This window comes from Ceratotherium simum, chromosome 8 (assembly GCF_057802395.1).
Source record: "Ceratotherium simum simum isolate JZ-2026a chromosome 8, ASM5780239v1, whole genome shotgun sequence".
NCBI classification, from domain to species: Eukaryota; Metazoa; Chordata; class Mammalia; order Perissodactyla; family Rhinocerotidae; genus Ceratotherium; species Ceratotherium simum.
In genome coordinates, this window is record NC_141907.1 from 64,046,202 (window position 1) to 64,054,752 (window position 8,551).

The following is an 8,551-nucleotide window of genomic DNA, read 5'->3' on the forward strand; positions in this document are numbered from 1 at the left end:
TGATATTTTATAAATTAAACATCTCGTGTAGTCATCACCCAAATTAAGAAACTGAATACTACCAGCACCTCCAAAGACCAGCCCTCCTCCCAGCCTTGTGCCCTCTTTGGTCAATAGTCCACCCCTCAAGAATAACCATATCTCGACTTCTGCTATAGACTGAATGTTTGTGTCCCCCTCCAAATTCATGTGTTGAAATCTAGTCCCCAATGTGATGGTATTTGGAAGTGGGGCCTTTGGAGCTGATTGGAATTAATGCCCTTATAAAGGAGACTCCAGAGAGCTCCCTTGCCCCTTCTGCCACGTGAGGACACAGCAACAAGACGGCTGTTTATGAACCAGGAAGTGGGCTCTTATCAGACACCGAATCTGCCAGCGCCTTAATCTTGGACTTGCCGGCCTCCAGATCTGTGAGAAATAAACTTTTGGTGTTTATAAGCCATCAGTCTAGGTTATTCTGTTATAGTAGCCAGAACAGACTAAGGCAACTTCTAACATCAAAATGAGTTTTGCCTGTTTTTGAACTGTATATAAATGGAATCATATGGAATCACACACTAGGTACTCTTGTGTCCATTGCTTTTGCTCAGTTTATGTGAGTGTCATCATCCATGTTGTGAGCCCTTCGTTTATGTGAGTGTCATCATCCATGTTGTTGTGAGCCCTTCGTTTATGTGAGTGTCATCATCCATGTTGTTGTGAGCCCTTCGTTCTCGTTGCTGTGTAGTCTTCCACCTGGAGGACATACCACAATGTGTCTGTCCATTCTCAGTGGATGGGCGTTTGGGTAGTTCCCAGTTGGGGGCTTTTATGATTAGTGCTGCTATTGGCATGAATATCTTTTGGTGACCAAATACACGCACTTCTGTCTGGTCAATACCTAGGAGTAGATTTGTGTGTATGTTCAGCTTGAGTAGTATTATCAAACAGTTGTTCAAAGGATTGGCACCAATTTGCACACCTACCAGCAGCAGTACCTTTCGTTCCAATACTTGTTCCTACTGGTCTTTTTCACTTTGTCATTCTGGTGGGGCTGAGACACATTTTATCTTTATTTTGATTTCAGTACCAATTGTTGGCAGCTTTTTTTTTCTGACTGCAGCTTGAATTTCATTTCCTTTCACACAGTGGCTGAGAGACTTTCGTTCCAGTTTCTTCTTTTTACTTAAAATTGTCCTTCCTACAGGAAATTCTGGTAAGTTCTTTTTTGTCTTCTCCAGCTCATCTTTTCTTTGTTTTCTTTCCCTGGTTGTTGCTTTCTGTCATTCATACGCATACTTCACAGCCACCCCTCAGAACAGCTCCTCCTTCGGGTGACTCCTGCAACACTCATCAGAGCTCTCAGCCACGTGGATCACGACCTTGTGCAGATTCTCAGGGACCTTGGGTTCGAATTTTCTCCCCTCTCTAGTCTAGTCTCCTTCACATCCACCCTGGGACTAGTTCTAGTCCCATTTCTTCATCCGGCCATGGGCTAAAAACTCTCAGATATCAAGAAGAGCTAACATTTATTGAGAATGTACAGTATGCCAGAAACTTCACAAAACTCCACACCCTAAACAAAAATCCTACACTTTACAGGCGAGGAGACTGAGGTACAGGTAGCTTAAGCAAATTTCCCCAGTTCAAACCATTAGTCACTGACAGAGCCAGGATTCAAACACAGCATGTCTAGCCCCAGAGCTCATGCTGTTAGGACTTGGGTGAATTTGGCGGAATTTGGAATTTTGCTGTGGGAAGTTACAAACTCCCACAGCACCTATTGTCTGTTCCACTCATCTGGCAGTTATATAGACCCTTGTGTTGTTGGTCATCTTTTTATCTTCATCACCACGATTTTGAATCTTTAGGATCTTCTGTCTGATTTTGTAGGGCATTTAAAGAGTGGCAATATTGAAAAGAAAATCAAAGTAAAAACCTAAAACTTCCATGTGAGAAAGAACACGACAAAGTGAAAAGACAGACAACAAACCAGGAGATGAGTGGGATATGTGAGAAAGATTTAATATCTTTACTATATAAAACCCTTTTACAGATCCATAAGGAAGAAAGCAAGCAACCTATTAGTTAAATAATTTTTTTTTAAAGTGTAACATAAGAGTACAGTAAGCAATTCACACTAGTGGAAATGGCAAATTCACAAAAAGTTTTACTTCACCGGTAATAAAATGGATGAAAATTAAAATGATTTTCGTATTTTCTTTATACTTTCCTTTATTACTTATGTATTTATTTTGCAAGGAGTAGGTGTTAGCTTTATCCTTTTTAAAGAAAGTTATCTCTATTTTGGGAAAATAGAAGAGTGTACATCACACATTTTGTGAGGCAGTATCAGAGTCTGAAACTCACTGGAGTCTAATGGGGTTAAACAGTTTGAGGGCAAAGAGCCACATTTCTAAGAAACCATTTATCATTCACTGAATTTTTTTTATATATACTCAATTTTCTGACTCAGTGTTTCCGGTATAAATTAGTCATGTCTGGACTCTGTCATCAGGCCCTGGCAAATCTTGCATCCCTTCCCCCCCCTTTTGTCCTGAGGATACAGCAGGCCTCCATGAATCAGACTTCTCGTCTTATCTGCAGTACATTTCCCACTCAGGTCCCAGCCAGATGGGGCTCATTTTTGACCAGTCAGATGCCCCAGTCTCTAACCTGACCTATTAAAAATCTATGTTACTTGATGATACAACATATCTTCCTGGCAGAAATCTCATCTGTTACCTCAGACCCCAGCCTGACTCCTCTTTGACTCTTCTCCCGTCTTCTCCTCTTTCAGCCATGAATTTACTATCCTTCATATGGGCATCTTAAACAATAATACTGTCTACAATTTATTGTGTTTACTTCATGCCAGGAATTGACATATATCCTCTATTTTAATCCTCTCAACAATACTCTGAGTTACACGTAATTACTCTTTTACAGATGATAAATGAAGAGTCACCAAAAAGAACACAGCCACGATTCAAAGGCACATCTGTCTGACTTTCTTCCAACTCAGGGTCTTTCTCCTTTCAGCTTTTCTTTGGCCAAGAAGAATCCCTGACTTTGTTCTCTAGTGGCTGGATTGCTACCACCCCTAGGTGACCTGCTCTTTCTCCTGATAGTGCCAGAGCAAGCACTTAACAGTTTCCTCAGGTCGTTACCTGCACTTGTATGATCAGACCTGTCCACCAGTCTCTTCCTGAATGTTTACTCTCAACACCTGTCAATCCAGCCAGCCCAACTAAGAGACCCCCCTCTGACCTGTCTCCAGGAACTGGCAGCATTAGATCTGTTTCAACTTTGAGTGGGAAGGTACTTTGTATTTCTCGTGATTGAAAGACTTGGCATTACCAGAGTGTATTTGTGTTTTAAAAGAAGAATGTATCTACCCATGTAAATCTCTAATGCAAGTCAATTCTCTAACAGGAAGAAGTTCAGAACAGGGGGTAAGAGGTGGTGACAGTTAATCCGTTTTACAAAAAAGGAAGCTGAGTCTCAGAATGTGTTTGGCTTGGCCAAAAGTAAATGGCAAAATGTGAAAATGAAGTTCTACCTTCTAATCATTGACTCTAAAGCTCGCCTTCTTTTTGCCCCCACCCAGTGCCCATCTTCATCAGCCACTAGGCTGGCACTAAACCTCTCCTTGCCCAGGTCTTCATGCTTGTAGAAGTCACTTCCTCAGGGTGTCCTGGAGAGGGGACTGGGACAGGGCTCTCCTCCTCCTCTCCAATATTTTACTGCATCCGCCTCACAGTGAGCACTCTTGATGAGTAAACGTGTTGATAAGACCACTCACTCCACTACATTTTATGTGTCATTATTATTTTAAGAGATAAAATGCTCAGCTCTTTATTACCAGTTTCCCCCCATTTTCCAGCAAGGATATGCTCCCTATATACTTTCAATTTCCATAAAGCTTTTTCACTCTTACGTTCCTTCAATAGTGTCATGGCATCAAGAATGCTGGGTCCTGGGGAGAGAAAGAAGAGCCCCTTACTCTAGAACTAGGGAGTTAATTTTACGAAATGATTTGCTTCAAATTCACTGAACTCTCCTTGACTGCCAAACTTACTATCTCTCTAACTCAAGGCTCAAAGTGAGCCTGCATTCTTGTGACAATTTTAGACAGTTGATTGTTTATAATAACAAATCACTTCATGCTCCACCCCGGATGTGCACATTTGCTTTGCTTTCTGATCGTGGCAGCCCTCACAACAGCTAGCACTGTCCGAGGGCATAGAGCCAAATCACTGCTGCCACCTTTTGCTCCCTGGCACCATCCGACTGAGCATTACTTTGCTTCCACACTCTGTGCCTTCTGCTCCTGGGCTCCTGTGTTGTCACGGTGCCCACATTTAGCACACTGCCTCATGTGGGGAGTGCCACATCCTTGTGCCCACTCACTGCTTCAGTTTGCTGTCCTGAGATCCAGCTTCCTTAGGGGCACATAGAGGGGCCAGGTACACAGACGCAAAGGACAGAGGTCATGTCCTAATCACCTTTGCATCCTAGAACAGTCTGTAGCACATGGTAGGAGTTTAGCAAATATTTGTTGAATGAAGGACCAAAATACTAAAGTGACTTGCCTAAGCTACCTAGTTTAGTAGAGAACTAGACTAGAACCCTGGCTCCTTAAGTCCTATATCAGTGCTCATTCGACTTGACCACCCTAGGTTTACATTATCTATCTGCCAGAAAGAAAAATAAGATGAATAAGAACAAGAGAAGGAGGAGAGAATATAGAAGAGAAAACATAGTAAGTAAAAATTTGGGGTTGAAGTTATAGGTGGCATAACAGCAAGACCAGGGCTGAGATTTTCCTTGGTCGGGGGTGGTCTGCTCCAAGGCAGGTAAATTGTATTTATGAATAAATGGTACTGTTGTCCAAATTCTCATGCCTAGAACATGCCTAGAAAAACACTTGACTCCAGGCATAGTGAAAGTAGATCAGAATTCATATTTATAAAATTTAAATGCAGCCATTTACCACTTATCCCATTTCCAATTGTCAAGCTTTTAATCTTATTTTAAAAATAAATATGATCTTTTCCAACTCATCCCAGCAAGGAAAATGTCTCCTAAGAATGTGTTACTGTTGTTGCTGTTACTTTAAATATCTTAAGTGAATCAAGCATATTAGATATTAATTAATTATTTTTATTTAATTAGTAGGGGTCAAATAATACCCAGAAATTCCAGTAAGAAATTTATTTTCGGAATATGACTTAGATATGTATTTTTTTCACAAGGTACGGATTAAGGAAGAGTAGGGAAGAAAAAGTATCTTAAGAGGAAATTTCTTTCCTTTAGCTGTACTGTTAACCAAGACTAAAGACCTGAAGCAGAGAAATGGAGTCATTAAACAGTGAGGACAATGCAAGATCTAGGCATGCTATCGCAGAGTCCAACAAAATGGTTTTGGAAATTATCTTTAATTTGTTTACTTAATGGGAAAAAATTTTTACAGAAAGCTATAAAGAGATCAATATTTCTTGTAATACTATCATTTGAAAATAACGATAGTTAATGCTTTAGTATGTAGTTATTCAACTTTAGCAACATAGGTGTATTCCTAAGAAATCTCAAATTATCAAAAAATATTAAGAAACAGGCAACACTGATTGAAGCCGGGGAGAGGTGGCTGGGCAGTAGGAGTGGGAGAAAAATTTTTCATTGTATAAATACTTTTAAATACCTTTTAAATTTTGTCTTTTATGAATGTATCTGCTACCAAAAATAAATCAAATTTGGGGCCAGCCCTGTGGTCTAGTGATTAAGTTCGGCACACTCCGCTTCAGCAGCCTGGGTTTGGTTCTTGGGTGTGGACTACACCACTCGGTGGCAATGGCTGTGGCAGCGACCCACATACAAAATAGAGGAAGATTGGCACAGATGTTAGCTCAGGGCGAATCTTCCTCAGCAAAAAAATAAAAGATAAAAAAATTAATCAAATTTAAATTTAAAACTAAGATTATAAACATTTTAATGGGAACAGAGAAGTTTTAGACTCACAGCGGAATGAGGATTTTTCCCACAGTAATTTCAATAATAAATGTGTTTTCATAACCATTTAAAAAATGGTGGGTCAAAAACTATAAAAATGAACAGAGGCTCTTCCTTCCTTGCCCTTTTCTCCAGTGTTCAGTGTCCTCTGATTTCCCAGCACCTCTGCTGTGCGGTTCTGCTTGCAGCACCGTCCATAACAGCCAGGGTAAGCAGCAGCTGTTTTCTATTCTGATGATGCTAATTCTCGATCAGTTCTAAGAGTGGCTCATATAAATTATGTTTCATAATTAGCTAATTGTGCTCTATCCAATTCTTGTTATGGACACTTTAACTATAGGAGAAATAAATGCCTGTATAATTTTCCAAGTGTTTTTTCCAGGTATGTGTTCTCATATTTTACATAGAAGTTATCTTTTGTTTTGTTTTTACAAAAAAATAGAATCATAGTAAAGATACAGCTTTACACTTTTTTTTTAGCCAATAATGCACTCCAAAATTCTTCCATGATAGATCCACATTATCATTTTATTTCATCACATTCCACTCGATTGATCCATAATGAAAGTTTAGCTACTCCCCTATGCATGGATACTTACTTTCTAAGAAAAAAAATGAACACTTCAAGAATTTGCTTTTCTTCATTACACAAGGCCATGCTAGTCCTTTCAGTATCTTTACAATGTTAGTATATGAAGTATTAAAATAAATGTGATTGCATCATCATTTAAAGACAGATATTAAGGCCAGTGAAGGCTGAGATTCCTATAGGTCATAGCAACTCTGGGAGATACTGCCTTTGCAGAAGCTGTAACAAACCCAGAAGTAATTGAGATCCACCCAAGGTTTCAGGTCCACCCAAGGTTTCAGGTCCACCCAGGAAGGCAGTTGTGAATGACTCAGCATTCTCAGATCTACTCTAAATCAAATCCTTTCCTTAGATTAGGATTCAGTGCCATTCAATTCAGGCATTTGTATTTAACAAGTGCCAGGCATTGTGCTAAGAAAGAGGGATGCAGACTAAACCAGGTCACTCTAATTGTCCAGGACACTTACAGTCTAGTAGAGAGGTATACACATATAAGACTCACTTAAATAAGAGTGATACAAGGAAGACTTTTAAGTAAGACCAAATAAACAAAAGTGTTATAAGAAACACAGAAGAGGAACAGATTAGGTTAGGCTGGGGAAGGTAGCATCAGAGGTGCTTCTAGAAGAGTAGGTAGGATTGCAGCCAGGAGAAGAGAGGGGAAGGGCTCTAAGAGTAACAAGAGTCTAGGCTGTTGACAGGCTTGATTCCAGCAGCTCAGAGCTATAAAGCCTTTCCACTGTTCTCACTGTGTCCTTTTGTGTTCCCTCTTCCTGAGGCTGCTACGTTTGTGGGCACGCCTGGAGGATCTTCAGACTTTACAAACCAGTTGTGCAGAGCCTGGCATTTCAACAAGAAACAAAATGCTGAGTAACACCATGAAGTCAATCTGTTGCTTGCCAAGAGCTGGGAGGCCTGGGTGGTTTCCCAATCTTAAAAGACTGAAAGATGTTAAAACCAGCCTCCCAGGGGAAAACCTGGGTGGATTTACCAATACAGAAAATGCTAGGTACTAATCCAATTTGCATGGGTGTACTACCTGCGATTACTATTGGTCACTCCCAAAACAGATGGACTAACTGTAGCTCTCAATTACTTTGCCTTTTTGCCATGACAGACTATCATATCACAAATGGCTTACCTTTGTGAAGAATCTTCCACGCCCCATAGAACAAAGATAATTTTCAGTCAGTCCTGGGTCAAAGAGGAAAAGTTGAAGAGATTTAAACAGGAAATGACTCTGCTACAAAGAATTCAGGAGCATAAATGAATGAACAATCCAGCCACAAATGATGAGTTCTAGGTGTCCTGGAAACAATCGGGCCCATTGCCAGCTCAAATGGGTGAAATCCAGTCTGCTGAAAGGCTCCGGTGTGCCAGGGAGATCACTCCTGGATCCATCACACCAATGTCACAAGTTTTCCACCAGCTCAGCTCTTACTCAACATCCTGAGCCTTTTGCCCAATCACTTGTGTTTGACCACTTGTTCTAGGAATAAGGCACCGAATATTTGGGAGACCTCTTAGAACTCATAATCGAAATGAACAGAGGAATCAGCTGCCAGACAGAGCGACCCAAGGAGGCCCGGGGCCGACTTGAGGAATTTCTTATTTTAAACTTCGCTTAAAATTTTCAATCAAAATTTTAAAATATGATTATAAAAACAATATCTGCTCCTGATGGAAAATTTGGAGAAACAGAAATATATAACGTAGAAAAAAACACAAGTACACCACTGACAAGTATTGGCTGTATTTATTTTCACTCTGTGTTCTCTGTACACATGAATGTATAAAATTGGGATCTTGTTATATATACAGGGTTTTATGTTAATTTGTATCTAACATTATTCTATAGTCATTTCCCATGTTATTAAGCACTGTTGTAAACAATGCTTTTAATGGCTGTATAATATTTCATCCTACAGGTATATGACAATTTTTTTAACCAATCCCCTTCTTAGGGCACTT

At 40.0% G+C, this 8,551-nt stretch overlaps 1 non-coding gene across 1 annotated transcript; it reads right to left on the minus strand.

Moving 5' to 3' along the window:
• Positions 1-6,598: 6,598 nt before the first annotated feature.
• On the minus strand, positions 6,599-6,700 carry LOC147916488 (U6 spliceosomal RNA). The gene has a single exon (XR_015553074.1). It is a non-coding gene; the product is annotated as a U6 spliceosomal RNA (small nuclear RNA).
• Positions 6,701-8,551: the final 1,851 nt, after the last annotated feature.